The sequence below is a fragment of the Monopterus albus genome, unplaced genomic scaffold (assembly GCF_001952655.1).
Source record: "Monopterus albus unplaced genomic scaffold, M_albus_1.0 scaffold12.1, whole genome shotgun sequence".
In the NCBI taxonomy this organism is placed as follows: domain Eukaryota; kingdom Metazoa; phylum Chordata; class Actinopteri; order Synbranchiformes; family Synbranchidae; genus Monopterus; species Monopterus albus.
Genome location: NW_018127892.1, coordinates 558,271 through 574,373, shown reverse-complemented (window position 1 = coordinate 574,373; position 16,103 = coordinate 558,271). Strand labels below are relative to the sequence as shown.

Below are 16,103 nucleotides of genomic sequence, written 5' to 3'. Positions count from 1 at the left end.
TATTGTAGCGAGCTGGAGTGCTGAGAAAACTTTCAGATGGGCTCATTTTGCTGAAAGCAGTCTATGGCTTTAAAGAAAATTCTCTAATTGAGCCCTTTCCTGCTTTTACAATGTAGCTAAATTTGGCTGTGGTGCCTGCAGGAGCCACTCTCATGGTGACAATCAACAAAGTTTTACAGTGGAGTCAAAACAAAAGGCAGCCTGCTGGAACTTGCTCTCCAGCAGACAGCTGGAAAACAAAAGTTAATTTTAAAAAACCTGCTCACAGCCACTTTCCTAACAGTCACAATAGGCATCTTAAGAAAATCTACAAGTTTTGTTAAACAAATGGGACTGTTACTGAAGTAAACATTGGAAACCCTGGGTACCTGTTTTAACAAGCTTGTTTTCCTTTTTCATTTCAAATTTCAAAAATTGGTATTTTACTCTAAGTACTGTTGAAGCCGTTCATACCAAGGAAGTATCTGTGCCTTATTCTTTAGAGCAGTGACTTCCAGCTAGTTGTTGTACCTCGGGGTGTATGTCTGCAGTTACCAGGCAATACCTGGAAAGGCTGTGGAGTAGCAGAGTTAATTAGAAATAATAAGAACCACCTCCATACCACAACCAGCCTGGTTTCTTCCACATAGCCCACAACTGTGCCTGGGGTGTATTTGGGTTATTTTGTTAATCCAAGTTTACACAGAGTGAATAAAGGCTTATCTGCTTTACAAAACTCCAGAGAGGGGCTCAGGATGTGTTTGGTGTCCTTTATCACTACACAGCTATGGCTTTTTCAGTCTATCTAAGCCAAAAAGAAATGTGTAGAAACTAGGAACCTTGCCCTTCCTGAACAATCATGTTTAAAGCAAAAGCACACTTTAAAAAAGTGCAAATTGTGTGACTTTTATTAGGAGATAATTAAATAATGACTTAAAAAGCTAATGAAGGAAGGAGAATTATTCAAAGTTCAAAGCTTTAGAAGTTAAACCTGAAATGTCAGTATTTCTATTTCAGAAATAGATTTCAGCTCACTCATAGTGCTGAACCCTGAGAGAATTATTATCACCTGACTCTATAGTTCCTCTCAGCACTGTTAAGCATTTTAGCATCTTTCAGTTAATTGTTTTGGTTTTATAAGATGGAACTCAGACTCCTTGTTCTAATCATTTCTCGATGCACTAAGCAGTTATTTTTTGTGTAGAAGCTTTAAACCCCTGCTGCGTGCTGCCTTCCCAGAACCAAATTACTGATATATAATCTTAGAAACTATAGTCGGTGAACATAGTGGAGTTGTATTCACCAGTCTGTCCATGTCCTCTAGTCTCTTAGAGTGGTTCCTAAATGCTTCTAATGCTCATAGTTGTCAGTTAGTCTACATCTGGTGTGGAACCTACTTTAGCTGAAGCGTTAGCATCTTTCAGCAAGTTTACAGGTTAACTGTTGGCAGTTTCGCAGCCAACATGGAACCTCCATCCTCTGTCACAGCAGCTGAATCTGTCCACACTTTTAGACATAGTACCAGACATAGTACTAGTACTAGCAAAAGTTGAAAGAGCCTCACACGGCAATGCCACCTTCTGACGCAATGCCGTTGTTAAGTAATACTGTAGTTGGTAGGGCAAAAGAAAACATGTTTACACAAAGTGAGTTTGTCTGTCCAACAAAGGGGATGACTAAAGGTTCTTATTATAACAAACTATTCTTGAATGTTTACAGTAAATTTATGTAAAGGATTTTTATATAGCAAAAGACAGGAAAATAAATCGGAAATATTTCAGAGTGCACAGAGAGTGAATATTTGACATACATTTGCTGGGTGAATAGAAATGCTACCCCTCCCCTAAATGAATGCTAATATTAGATCTTGTTTCTTGGATATGTAATAGACAACTGGGTTTTAACAAATTCACCACAATGGCTTTGGGCCAAAATAGTAAGCAGCAAAGTGCATTTTATCAGATTGTTTTCACACAGAAACAAGATAAATTTGTGGCTAAGCATTAAACAAAGCTACACAGTATTAGAACAGTAGCGTAGCATGTGAACTGCCAATAAATGCTTTGAATTCAATTTATAGAGAACCATCACAGTTTGAATAACAATAGCAGTATTTGTTATCCTCACATCTTTCAGTCCTAGCTGATTTATAGCTGCAGTTATTGATGTCTTTCTCCATTAGTGAAATTGTCTGCATGGCTCACTGGATCAGCTAAGGTTGGGCTGTGTGTGTGTGTGTTACAGGCTGCATAGCTATATGGCCCTTCTTTGCTAAGGTGAACTAAGGGCGGAAAAGAAATGAGGAAATTCAGGGTTGACTCAGCAAGTAACTGAATACCTGTTCATGACAGGTGTACTAATGAGAAGTGTGATCGATACTCCTCTTAACGAGCTAGCTACATGATTGGTGCCACCAGCTAAAACCCTCTGTTTTGCTGGTGGCACCAAAAGCAGGAAACTCTAATCTAATGGCCTTTGTCTTAAGATTTACTAGTTTGATTTGGGTTCATGGCATATTTCTCTCTTTTCTTTTTCCCCCACTTTCTCAGTTGTATTCCGCCTTGCCTCTTTCTCTCCGCCTTCTCTTGTCTCTTCACTTTCCAAACCTGAAGTAGAGAAAGCCTAAAGTAGCTTTCTCTTTTTTGACATCACAGTAAGCCTGTCTTGCTAAGACTAAAATAGCCAAGCGGCTTTGTGTGGTACCTAGCTGAGGAGGAGGAGGAGCTCTTGGCTTCCTCTGAGTGCAGCAAAGAAGTGAGGACATGCTGGTGTGAATGGTCAGTGAGAGAAGCTACAGTATTTGGCCACTGGGTAGGGATGTGACGATACACTTAGCTCACAAGATGAGACAATACATGATATTGGGTTCACGAGAATGGGACAAGATGATATTTTAGCACAATTTTTAAATAAATCTTCAATGCTGAAATATATGACTGTAAAAATAGTGTTTTATACAAGTAAAAGTCAAAATGCAAAACAATGCAGGTGCATTTTGACATGTTTAAACTAATCATCTTGTAATGGATGGCACTTCAGTTCTCCTTTCTGACTATGAATTATCATATGCAGTAAAAGGCAATAATATACAAGCACTATAAAGGCTATAAAGGCTTTGGTACAAACTCATCTGACTGGCTTCTCTCCTGTAGGATTTCACATGAGTCTTTTATAATTGTGCTTGAACTATGCATGAGCTTTTAACTTTTAAGTGAAGCTACTGTATATGTGATCCATATGGAACATGGAGGCAGGAAGGATTAGATTAAGTCAAGGTGCAACTTATGATGTGCTTCCATCTACCCAAAGTTTGAATAGATGGATAGGAGGGGACGCAACCTGTTCCTTGTGTTCAGATGTAGCATCACTTCGGTGTAAAACAAGCCTGGCTCAAGGAGACTACTGTATACCTGGAGACATAACCAAATGTTGAAATGTTTAGCAGCAGCTACTGAAAGTAGGTGCTTAGAAGTAAACTCAGTGGAGGAGAAGAAGAAGCAAGAGGGGATTTTTTTTTTTTTTTTTTGTTCATGGGGGGGAAAAAGGCAGGAAGTAAGTCATTTTGAACAGGCAGGATGTAGGCCAGCTAAAGGCAGAGGGAGACTGGCAAATGAATGTAGATTTAGGGAATCAAGTCATAGTCCCTGAGAAGACAGTCACCACTAACCTTAAACCAGATGTGTTGTGGTCTGAAACATAGTGGACTGTGTATGTTGTCAAGCTTATAGTTCCCTGGGAGAATGCTGTAGATACAGCTTTTGAGAGGAAGAAACTGAAATACACAGAATTAGCCATGGAGGTTGGTTGTAGGGGATTTGTAGCCAAGTGAGCGGTCTCTCTGCTAGGTGAGTTAGGTATAAAAGGGCAGAGCCTATGACAGCTGATAGCACAGCATGGTTAGGTGGCAGGCTCTGGAGCAGAAGAAAGGTGTGTGAATGGGGTAAAAATAGATAAGTGCTTTGACAAATTGTGAACTGTGACATACTGTATCTAGATTATGACTGCTAAAACGAAGTAAACTAGCATAGAGGACAGGCTTAAAAATGTTTGTTATATGAAACATGAGGAAGTATTAGAAGTTTGGTTTGTTGGAGTGAATAACAACACATGGTGGGTTTTGATGAAGTCTGGCTAGTTATCTGGTGAGTTATCTGAAATATTTGGTGGTTAGAACAGCAGTTGAAATGTTTGCTAGTGACTGTTTGGTAACAGTTAGCCTGAATTAGCCTGAGTAGATGAAGGGTTGTGTTTGGTGTGTGGAAGCACTCATTGAAGCACCAGTTAGTGAGAGGGTGCCCACCTGATGACCCTATAGACCTGCTTTCACTCCTACACCCACACAGAATTTGTACTTGTGTTGGTGATAATAGTTACTGACTCAGTGGGGCTGTTAGTAGTTTATTCTTATTTTGTTAGACAATCTTGGTAGAACAGTGTCAGTAGTTGGCCACCTGAGTGGACCCAGCTCTCAGAGGTGACTGTCGTTACAAGCCAGTTGGACCAGCCACTGCTTAACCTGAGCAAACACAATGCAGATGCTGTGTATCAAGCCACATATCTGCTCTTTGCTTGGGTGAGAATAGGATTCAGGGATGCTTTGTGTTAAGGGAAGGTTATGTCTGGAAAATGTTGTGGTGCTCCTGACTTATGACAGCATGGCCTGACAGCCTCCTCTTTGGGGCCAAATAATGGATAAACATTATTTAACTCATATACTGAGCTTCCATATGAATGCTCTCCCATTCTCCCTTCTGTGTATTATTGACTGACATCATATGCAATAAAAGACAACAATATGTAAGCACTTTAAAAGGTTTCGCCACAAACTCAGCTGAATGGTTTCTTTCCTGTATGATTTCACATGAGTCTCTTCAGACCTTATGACTGTGCATGAACTTCAGGCTGAGATTCAAAAGTCTGAAAAAACACAGTCCTCTCCATTCATTTCCACTGGGGATTCTATTCACCGCAGCCTGCACCAGTACCACAAGGAGCTCAATGATGCAACCCTGTGAGGTGAAAAAGTTGGATCTGGTTCAGCTTTCACCTCACTGAATGTTGACATCATCCGGCAAAGGCGCTGCATTGACCAATAATGTATGGAGGACGATTGGGACATTGACTCCCATGGGAAGACTAATTTTTTATTTACCTTGTTAGCAAGTGCATTCATTGCTGTTCACTGTTGAATTTGGGCCACAGTTAATGTACAATAAGGACATGCCATGCATTTCTGGTTTTGCACCAGAAAAAAGTGGAAGCCCTCCAAGTTTGGTGGGTTGTTCTTATAAAATGTGTATTTTGAGGCCTTCCCATTCAGGGAATGTAAGAGAGTGAAAATTTATACAAAGCACCCGATTTACCACTTCTGACATCAGAAGAAATTGTGGCTGAGGAGAAAGGTTTGCAGCACTGCTGTCGGTATGACAGTTGTTATTCCTTTAACAGTTGGCCGACATTAAGGACACATTTTGAAGGAGAGAATGTTTGTAAATTGCATCTCTCTTTTTGGGATGCCAGAAGAAACTGAGGGGCTTTTACAGATTTTGAGGTCATTCCATTCTTCAATTACTGAACAAAATAAAAGACGATTTGGCTAGCAGAAGACTATGTAATTGCAGTTTGGAAATGTGTTTGTTCACAGGCACCAGACACCAGGACCTTATGGCAGTAGTGCATTCATATCAACACTGCTGCAGCTCTGCTCATTTACATAATCTTTGCACACCTGATGGTAATTTGCGACAGGTTTAGTAAATATTCCCCTTAGACTTACTGAGCACACAGTACACACTGCAGCTATGGCAAGAATATTGGCCAGTTCTAGTATTTGCTGGTGAATGTAGCACTGTTAATATAAGTTCATTTCAGTTTTTGCTAAAATTGACACCTTTTCATTATGCAATGAGGAGCTTCCGATCTACTGTAGCTAGCAGTGATGACAGTGTCTGCTACAGGTCTGATGGTGCTGGTTGACGCGCCACAAAAAAAAAGACTGCATAGCCTCCTGCCATGCAATCAACTGTCACAACAAATCCAATTTTTGTAAACAAAATTTTAGTGTTTGTAATACAAACTAAGGCTCTATAGTTGAGGAAACTGAATTCATTATTTGCTAAGATACCCTGAGCACTTAATTAGTTAAGTCAAAAATGTGGAATTTAAAAACAGTGCAAACAAGAGGGGACATTATAAGGGTTAATTCATCAGCTTTTAATTGTTAATCTATCTGTCCATTTTCTGATTTTTATCTATGTCCAGATCGTGTTATTTAAATTTATTATATCATTAGGAATTAGGTATATACTGCTAATAAGTACAGAAAAAATGTTAAAATGGTATGGTGGTAAAACTGTTAAAATTGTGTCCTATATGGTATTTAAAAAGTCTTAGTTTTAAATTTATTTGAATGCAGCAAAATCCCTTCTGATATTCATTTAATGTTACCACTATATAATTTAATCCGACACCGTCTTCGTATTAGCCCTTTTCTGTGGGGGAAGGCCTTGATTATATAACTTTCTTGAGTTAATATTGTGCATCTAAAATAGAGTCACTTAAAAAAGACTGCTTATAATAATTTTCCTCAGTCACTTCCTCTGAGTCAAGTAAAAAGTCTCGGCCTAGCTGAGCAGCATTCATTGGAATAACTGAGTGGGTGTCTTGGAACACAGTACATTCTTGACGTCTTCCAGCAGCTAACAGAGTTAGCTATTTTTGCTCTGAGAGCTATAAACACCTTATATTCTGGCTTTTGACACTTGTGGATTGAAAAACTGACTCTTCATCACTCAGAACTCACATGGCATCACCAACTGGGAAGACAGCCCATTCATTAAAATGCCTAGCTCTTTTTGAGTCACTGTCAAAGTTGAAACATTATTTCAAGAGAAGAGGAGATACTAAACAAAGTAAACTGAAGTTGTTCAAAGAGTTTAAAAATGTAGGGTCTCCCAGATAATTAGTAATTCTTTAAGTAGTTTAAGATGATGCCCCAAAATGCATGAGCATCTGTTGGGCAGCAGCAACATCTTTTATGTCGTTACCAAGGAGGCTAAGTTTTTTGTTCGGTGTGTTTATATGTTAGCATGATTACAAATGGCTGGATTAAAGGTCAAAAGTCAAGATCACAAAAATAATTAAAAAAAAAAATCACAGAAAGGGAAATAAATTCTCATCTTTACCATGGGGTGAAAAAAAACATCAAAAGTTAACGAAATAATTTGTTGTTTGAAATTTGACACATACTGTATATGTAGTATGGCAACATCTATCACCAGACCAAATTTCATCCGGATCTGATCTGGATTCCACATCTGATGGCCATTTAAATTTAACATCAAAAACCCAATTTAATGCATATTTTCTGCCATAGCTTGGCCAGTAATGAAGATAGAACCCTGAATTGTTCAGATAAGATGCACAGTATAACTCCCTAAGAGATGGCACCCATTTGTGTGAATGAATGTTGTGCCTTGGCAGAGGCACGCATGCTCTCTTGAGTGTTTTTGTTTTATCTGTGGCTATCCAGTGGCCTTGTCCTCTATTTTTTAGTGTCATTAAGTAAAGTCCATCTGATAAAGGGAGTAAGGATTTTCTCCACTAGTAAGTGTCAGGCTGTGAGAGTACTGTACAGCACTGCCATTTTGTTGAGGTGTGTCTTTTTTAAATAATGAGCTTTCAGTAACATGCCTGACCTTTTGACAATATGGAGTAAGTCAACAGAGCCTCAGGCTCTCCCATTTCATACATCACATGCAAACTGTAAATTAATATACTGACAAGGTTGACTCAGGTTGAACTCCAAAACCTCACTCCAGAATAACGGGTGGTACTGCAGTCATTGGTTGTGACTTTGTTAATGTACACAATATTGTTTTGTCATCATTGAGACATTTGAACAATAAAACTCTCATTAATAATATTAATCATATTTCATGAGAGAACATTTCTTCAGCATAAGGGAGTAAGAGCTCAACGACGATAGCAAGAGTCAGCCACTTAGTTTTAACGTGAAAACCAGTGATATTCTTTTTATTTTTAGAGCTTGGGTATTGTTATTTTTGGTTCTTCTTGAGAATTCAAATGCAGCATTGATGTTTGGCTTTTTGCCTAAGGGGCCCACTCATATTGACCATTCTTCTTCTTCATGTCAATTAATTTAAATTTTAATGAGTTTTTAGTCTGTTAACCCAAGCAGATTATGTAATTATTGTGCTGTTACCTCTTCCCAGGATAGCCATTCATCAAGGGCCACTACATATACAGTATGTGCATCCATCCTGCAAGCATAAGCTCAGACACGTGTGCATGTAAAATCCTTTAGATTGAACCATTCTAATGGTCTGCAGAAACCAATTAGCCACATGCTCACTGTTGAAGCAAGAGTTCAATTTTTATACAACTATATTTTAGTCTGTTTCCTATAGCCTGTACAGCATCACTTTATTGGTTGTAGTCTTTACCTGAACATGACTAGTTATTACTCTCACCCTTCCAATTTCATTCATCTGCGTTTGCACAGTTACTGTTGTGGCAATGCAGTGTGACTGTAAATCTGTTGTTTTTCTCACTTTGAGTTGCTTTTTTTGACCTTTGGGCATTTCAAGCTTGTTAAAAAGTTTTGACTATAATGTCAAATACAATTGTAGTGACTATGATGGCCTTATTTCTGAAAAACATATGTTTAGCTGTCAAAGTGAAATGTTTCCTGCCAACAGGAAACCTAAAAAATGATTTCTTGGCATCTAGATTTGAGATTTTTAGTTGTTCTAGCATATTTGGAAAGTCAAATACTAATTTGAAAAAAAAAATGATTAGGAAACAGTAAGTTCAAGATAATGTCTTGACATTTTCTTTTGTGTCTGACAACATTAAGCCACTTTGACTGGTGTGCACACTCATTCATACTTTATATAATCAATTCATGGAAATCCATTATTTTAAAATGAGGGTGAAATATCCTGATCACATTATCCTGCTGTAATCTGCAGCATTGGTTTTATCACATGAAAAAGAAAGTCTATAACCACTGATTTTTTTAAGGCTGTATTTCCCACACTACTTTGAGCTGAATGCTAATGCCTTAGCACAGCATGTCAACATGCTAACATTTGCTGTGCTGATGAAGTTTGGAGTAGTTCCAATAGTAACAATTGGGAAGCATTTACTCGATGATGGTGGTTGTACATAATGTTGTTACAACATTTTTATGCTTTTAAATGAGGTGCAGCGGAGATGACATTAATGCAGAACAAATTTTATCTTCACCTACAAATTTGCATATTATGCTTGCTGACTACTTGCTTGGTTTTTGTCAGCCCTAACATTAGGAGACAGGGAGACCCAATATACTGAAGTCTAGGATTCTATAGCAGCAGCTGCTGGATGTTTGTGACACAATGTTTAAAAGGCATTTAGGAGTAATATGCCACCATTATTACCTCTGCCATGGGCAGCAATTGTGTTTTTGCCAGTGTTTGTTTGCTTGTTAACAAAATAACTCAAAAACATTTTTGGAGAGGTAGGGTATGGCCAACAGAAGTAGGTACTTTACTGATCCCACAGTGGGGAAACGTCTGAAACAACAATATAAACAACAATTGAACAATTGATTAGATTTTGGTGCTGTATCATAATTTGGGTACAGGAATATTTAAAAAGATTATTCACCACTCTGGGTGCTGGAAAGGCTCTTGAGTGTATGTGAGCCCCTGTAACTTTCAAACTAATAATGATTTCAGTGTCATTGTAAATGCCAGCATTAGGTTTTTCTAGTCAAAGAATCATATTGTTAGGGTCAAACTATCAGGGGAACATTTCTTTTCTGACATTATGAGGAAACTGAGTTGCCCTTGATGTAAGTTTGCACTCTCTGAGTGCTGTCTAGTTTGGATGTTTTACTGGAAAATGGACTAGACAACAGTAAAGGCACTGATGGAGAAAAAAGGTTTTATTGAAACTTCAAAGCATGTTTGTTTTGTGGCCTTGACAACCCCTTTTATGATGATACCAGAATTGTTTTGTTGTTGTTTTTTTTTTTGCCAAGAAAGTGATATAGCCATCAGAAACTCTCAGCTAAGAATTACTTGTAGATTACCCACTCAGCTGCTTATATTTATGAACGATATGATAGCAGCACAATGTAGAGCTGAGACTGCTGTGAATTTCATTAGTTTTGCAGGTATTTAGTCATAGACCAAAGTATTAAACAGTTAAACCTTTAACCTGATGATCGCACTAAATAAAAAAAATCATAAGCCCAAATGTCATGGCAGTCCATTCAAAAAGTGTCGACACATTTAACCAAAAATCCAAAAATGTCTACCTCATGGTGCTGATACAGACATTAGATTTCCTCCTCCTAAGGCAGTAAAATGTTCTGCTGGTGACATTAGAGGAAAAGTCAGAGGATCACCAACATGTGTGTGATTCATCCTCTGGGTTTCAGGGACATTCATAACAAATTAGATGACAATTCTCCTGATAGTTGTCGAGACATTTCATGAACAACAAAAAATGTCAGTTTAAGGAAAAGTCACAGAAGGTTCCCATCCAAAAAAACTATTTAATTCATCCTCTGGGAACCATGAATGTTGGCACAAAATGTAATAGTAATGCATTTAGGTCCACAGCATTAATGTAAATGTAAGCACATATTAGGAGGATTTTGAGTTTCCTGTTCACTGCATGGATTTACAGTACATCTCCTCAACATGGTTGTGTAACTGGGGAGATAACATGATTGTATGTAGGGTGCTGTACCCTCTGCAGTGTCAGGAGAATATACTGTAGTATGTATTGTATTCTGCCCAGTAAAATCCTTCTGGATGTACTGTCTGACAGTAGCAGCAGGATTAGTAGTTTGCACCACACTCAATTCAGACACATGAGACAGAAAGGCATATTGTACTGCCAAAGCTTGGATGTCCTCCTACCTGTTTTTTCCCCTATAGCCCCTTGTGTCTCCCCTCCATGGCCATAAAATGAAAAAGTGCCTGTGCTTTTATCTGTCCACTTGAACACCCAGTGCTTACATGTTTCATATCTCTTTCTAGAAACAGGCCCATGGCAGAATGGAGAAAAGTGTATGCATCCTTCAGTTCAGCTGCTTAACATTTCCTCACAATTGTTCCTCTGACTTTTCTGGAAGTTTATCTTTGGGTTGTCTCTCAAGGAAGTCTATATTGTTTTGCTGGATGACAGATTCTTTGCTGCTCAAAGTTATTTACCACAGTTTACTCTGAGACTCATATTGACCAGGTGAATGTGCTTTTGTGTTCAAGTCGTGTTACTTGTGTTAATTCTAGTGACTAGTATTCTACATCCTGCCTAGTGCAGTGATTTAGTGTGTGTTTTTTTTCCCATTTCAAACCAGAGAACTACAGTATTTCCTGTTTTTTCCCTCCGGTGGAGGTGCCCTTTGTTTTTCCTTGCTCTCTGGTTGCCAGATTTTTCTGTTTGTGTGCCCAGCATTTTTATTGCATTAAGGCCCTTTTTAACTTACCTGGTGATCCTGTTTGGTGTTGCCTTCAAGTCCACAGTTTCACCTAAATTACTGACAGAACTGATAGCCAGGCTCAAAGTTCTTAACATTTTCATCCGTAGGGCTGGTAATATGCCATTATATTATGTTTTGACATTTTTTCAGGTGAAAAAGGAACCACTTAAATTAAGAATATGTGGTCGGTCTATCCAGGTAATGCCAATTTAGAATTTGTTCTCATGTTTTCAGAGTTGTGACTAGTCATTAATTGACCAAGTTAGCTCTATTAGCAGGCAGCTCATGTGCTCATTCGAAGCACATCAGCCTGTTGGTGAGGATGCTAGTGTTCCAGCTGCATTTCCACTGTCAGACCCTAATGAGCAGTACACCCTGTGCTTCCCTTAACATCACCCAGCAAACATTATACGGTGACTGACCTACTTAGTTTTTCCCTGTATTGGTCTCTGTTTAGAGGAGGGAGGGCCTGCATGCCTCTCTCTCTCTCTCTCTCTCTCTCTCACACACACACACACACACACACACACATACACACACATACAGCTGAGCAGGTGATGTGAAGGATCACTCCATACTGCAATAATCAGCCAGTAACAGATACTGTATGACTACTTTATCAAACGGCTATTGAACAATCAGAACACAAACTTGCATACCGTCCACTCACTGAAGTCCCCATTTTACCCCCACACCAACCAATGAACATCTGTCATGTCTATCATTTTTCTTAGATAACTGTCAAACTAATATGATATCAGCTTCATTCCAAATGCCAGCAGTAGGTTTTCATGGTCAAGCAACCATATTATTAGGGTCAGACTGTCATGGAACTGTTGATTTTATAACATTATGGGAAACTGAGTTCCCTTCTGCTGGAGGTATCCACTCCCTGCCTCTTGTCTAGTATTCTTCACAAAAACATATACATAGCTTTGCCCTCACTAATAGAAAAAAAAACAGCTGAATTTATCTTAACATGATTGTTCATTTTTATTTTTTCATCCCACTCAAACAACCAGAGGTGTCTGTCTGTCACACTGTAGCTCAGGGCAATTTGTCATCTACCTTTTGTTGAATGCAAGGAAATGTCAAACTCTCACGGATGGTGAAAAGCACCCTGTTATCACATTTTCAGATATACTGTTATCAGTTTTCTGAATATGAATACAAACCAGTGCTGTTAGTGTTTTGTCATATGCTCACCTTAATAATCATAAAAGTCTCAAGCCTGCATGATATTTTTGAGTAACTTGTCACCCGCTGACTGTAATTGCAGCAACCCGACAGTGGAGAATTCCTTTAGGTGTCAGTGACAGGTCTATCCACAGTCTCCCGTTAGTGTTCTCTCAGGCATGATAGTCAATGTGAAAGGCTAGCCTGGGGAGTAATCAGCCCCTCGAGGCTGTCTCCTGCATGCCACAAATCACCATCACCACTAGGTCACCAATTCATACATTCCATTCAGCATGTTTTAAACAAGTCAAACATGCACATATAAAAGATCAAAGTTTGAAAGAATGCTCTCTAATAAGCCTTGACAGTTTCCCTCATTGCAATTCACACAACAATTTTGCTCTGTTCAACTGGAAGCGTGGTCCAGCTGGCAAGCATTTGTTACAGTATAAAAAGGCTGGTACAGCTGTAGTAGAGCTACAACCTCTGTTAGAAAAGAGCCTGGTGCTTATTAAGCTATGGAAACCAAATCACCATGGCGCCCTCCTTGGGAAACATCAATCAACCAGTACACTGTGTCACATTTGAAAGTCAAACCTCCTTTTAAGGTCAAATGCGTCCTAGCAGCAACGAGCCCATGTCACAGAGAAATTAGACTTTTCTTAGGCTTATTTCACAGGACATAATAAATTCAAGACAAACAAATTATTTCATTTTTGCTTACCTAAAATCCATTAATTACATGCTATTCACTTGTTTAATAGTGCTTTCATGTGATGAGTCAATGGTGCAGTAAGTACCACAGACCCATGAAAAGCCAGGCAGAAGCTATAAATAAGAATGGTCATAAACTGCAATGTTTGATCGTGCTAGCAGCTTTAGTTCATCATTACTCACTGTAAGCTGATTTTTTTTACAGTATATTACACCTATGGAGGTAGAAATAACTGAAGTCACACTGGTATAGTTTAGCCTGCATTGTTTTGCCATTTGTCTGTCATATGTTGTAGTGGACCCGACTACATACATACCAACCTTACCATCAGAGAGAACAGCTTTTTTGTCTGTACAAAGGTAATTTGTCATCTAGATGTGTAATGGGTTGAAATGTCTAGCTGTGAGTGGTAAACCCAAGACCCTGCTATCATAGTCTAATATTTACAGATAGTTACATTGTTTCCTCCTGATTTGATGAGGACAGCCAAGTGCATTATTAGTTTTGATCTGTGAGACATGTGCCAGGAGCTCATTATGTTAATATGATAATTCTCTGTCTTTCCAAAATACAGACAACTGCAAGTAGTTCACTAGAAAAATGTAACATTTCTGTGCTCTTGATCTTCAGCTAACAACTTTATCCAACATGGAAAATGGAAAGAATAAAAGAAGCTTGGAGAGATAATGTTTTTGAAATGACTTCATCACTGGGAAGTGGTGGAAAATGGTCCTGAGAGTGTTGGAAGGCTAAATAATGAGCATGTAGGCTACAGTGCATTGTGTGCTGAAGCAGAAAACAACCAGGGTGGAGGCAGTGGGAGGTTCCAGCACCCATATTTTCTCAGTACTCATCTCTGGTGTAATGGCTCTGTGATTTACAACAATGCACAGTGGGACGGGCCAGGCTATTTATGCATCTTGCACGCATTAGCAGCTCATTGGAGGGATTTTTACATAGCACTTAATGTGTGCAAGCTAGGTGGATATCGATGACAGTAGTGACTCTATACATGACAGTCATCATGGGTTGGATAGGACAAAGGGCAAAAGAAGCAACACCTCAGAGACAGGGTGTCATGCATTTCATTATTCAGCCTCATTTCCCCAGTCATCAAGCCCCTAATGAATTCCCATGAGTACAGACAGATAACTCAGGAACCCAGCTGGCAACAGAGTAGGCAGTTGTCATCCTTCAAGTGGTGCAAGTACCTGTCAGTTCACCTGCTTTTATTATTGTCTTTCTCCCCTTTACTTCTGCTCATACACCCCCTGCTGCCTGCTGATACTGATGTTAAATGAGATTTATACAGTCCCATTATCACAATTCACAAATTTGCCAGGTCTCAGCCATCAGGAGGGCCACAGTAACCTGAGATGTCATGCTGGTGTAACATAAAATATTACATAACAAAATATATGCCTAATGAAAATTATCAATCTATAAGTTTGTATTGCTTCCGGTATTAATTCTGACACTTGAATTTGATTTTTTTTTAGTCTTAGACTCTTGACAAAAATGTATATTACCTTTAATCACATTTTAGTCCTTTAATTTGATAGTTTTAGTCAATAAAAACTAAATACATTTTCATCTAGTTTTAATCATTTTTATCCTACATTTTCAATATTTCCTGAATATCTTCTTCATCTTTGATGTGTACAATTACCACATGCTGTTGCCGTCTATCGTGAGGTTTGTGGAAATCCGTGTGTATTTATTCGCATTTATTTATTTATTTGTCCCTCTGCTCTGCGGACGTTGGACTCATATTTGTACTAAAATTTTCTTCACTTGATTCAGCTTGAGGGTTGAAGCTAAATCGTCAGATAACATTAAAGTGAGATCTCTGCTGTGAACACTGAAAACGCGATTTATGGTTGACTACCCCCGTTAAATTATCCTACTGTTCCGTAGGGCGCGCTGCTGCATTTCACTAGTTTGTCACAGCTGTTTTTGTGCATGATTCTGTGGATTGTAGCTGAATTTGGTTCATAAACCTGTTTCTTCCAAGAACTAATGCCAGATGACAGAAACAGAATGTTACTAAATGTAAGACAGAAGTTTATCAACAGTACTGAAACACATCAAGTGGCAAATTCAACTGCTGAACAAGAGACTTTGTGGCCTGTGGAGAAAACAGTTCTACAGTTTGTGATTTCTCAGATGTGTCAGGTTGTTAAATTACTTTATGTGCATTTGTTTGTCTTTCATATTTTTGGTTTCACTTTATGTTGCAGGTGGTTGCTCTTTCCCGGGCTGATGTTGTTATATCATAAAATGATCCAAAATGACATGGCCCATTCATCTGATGGTGATTCATCCTGCTGACCTCTTAACACCATTGAAATATATAAAAACTGGACAAATGGAACCAGCTGTGTGGTTGTATGCTTCTGCCAACCAGTCATATTCACAGGAATTGGACAGATGTGAGGTCACTGTGACCTTTACCTTTGACCACCAAAATCTAATCAGTTCATCCTTGAGTCCCAGTGGACATTTGTTCCAAATTTGAAGAAATTTCCTCAATACTTTTCTGAGATATCATGTTCACGAGAATTGGCCAGACAGACAGACAATCTGAAAATATAAAGCCTCCGGCCACAGCTCTTGCCCGCGTGGACACAACAATAATGTGCTGATGCCAGTGTGAGGAGCATCACACAATAATGGTCTGAAATAGTATGGACAGTTACTAGTTGATAATACAGGTATTGTACACCGGTCAGC

General features: G+C 38.8%; 1 protein-coding gene across 1 annotated transcript in view; it reads left to right on the top strand.

Annotated features, from left to right (window-relative positions):
• The window catches only part of zmat4a (zinc finger, matrin-type 4a), a 142,350-nt gene that overhangs the window by 112,644 nt on the left and 13,603 nt on the right, over positions 1–16,103 (top strand). The gene's annotated exons all lie outside the window — the stretch shown is intronic.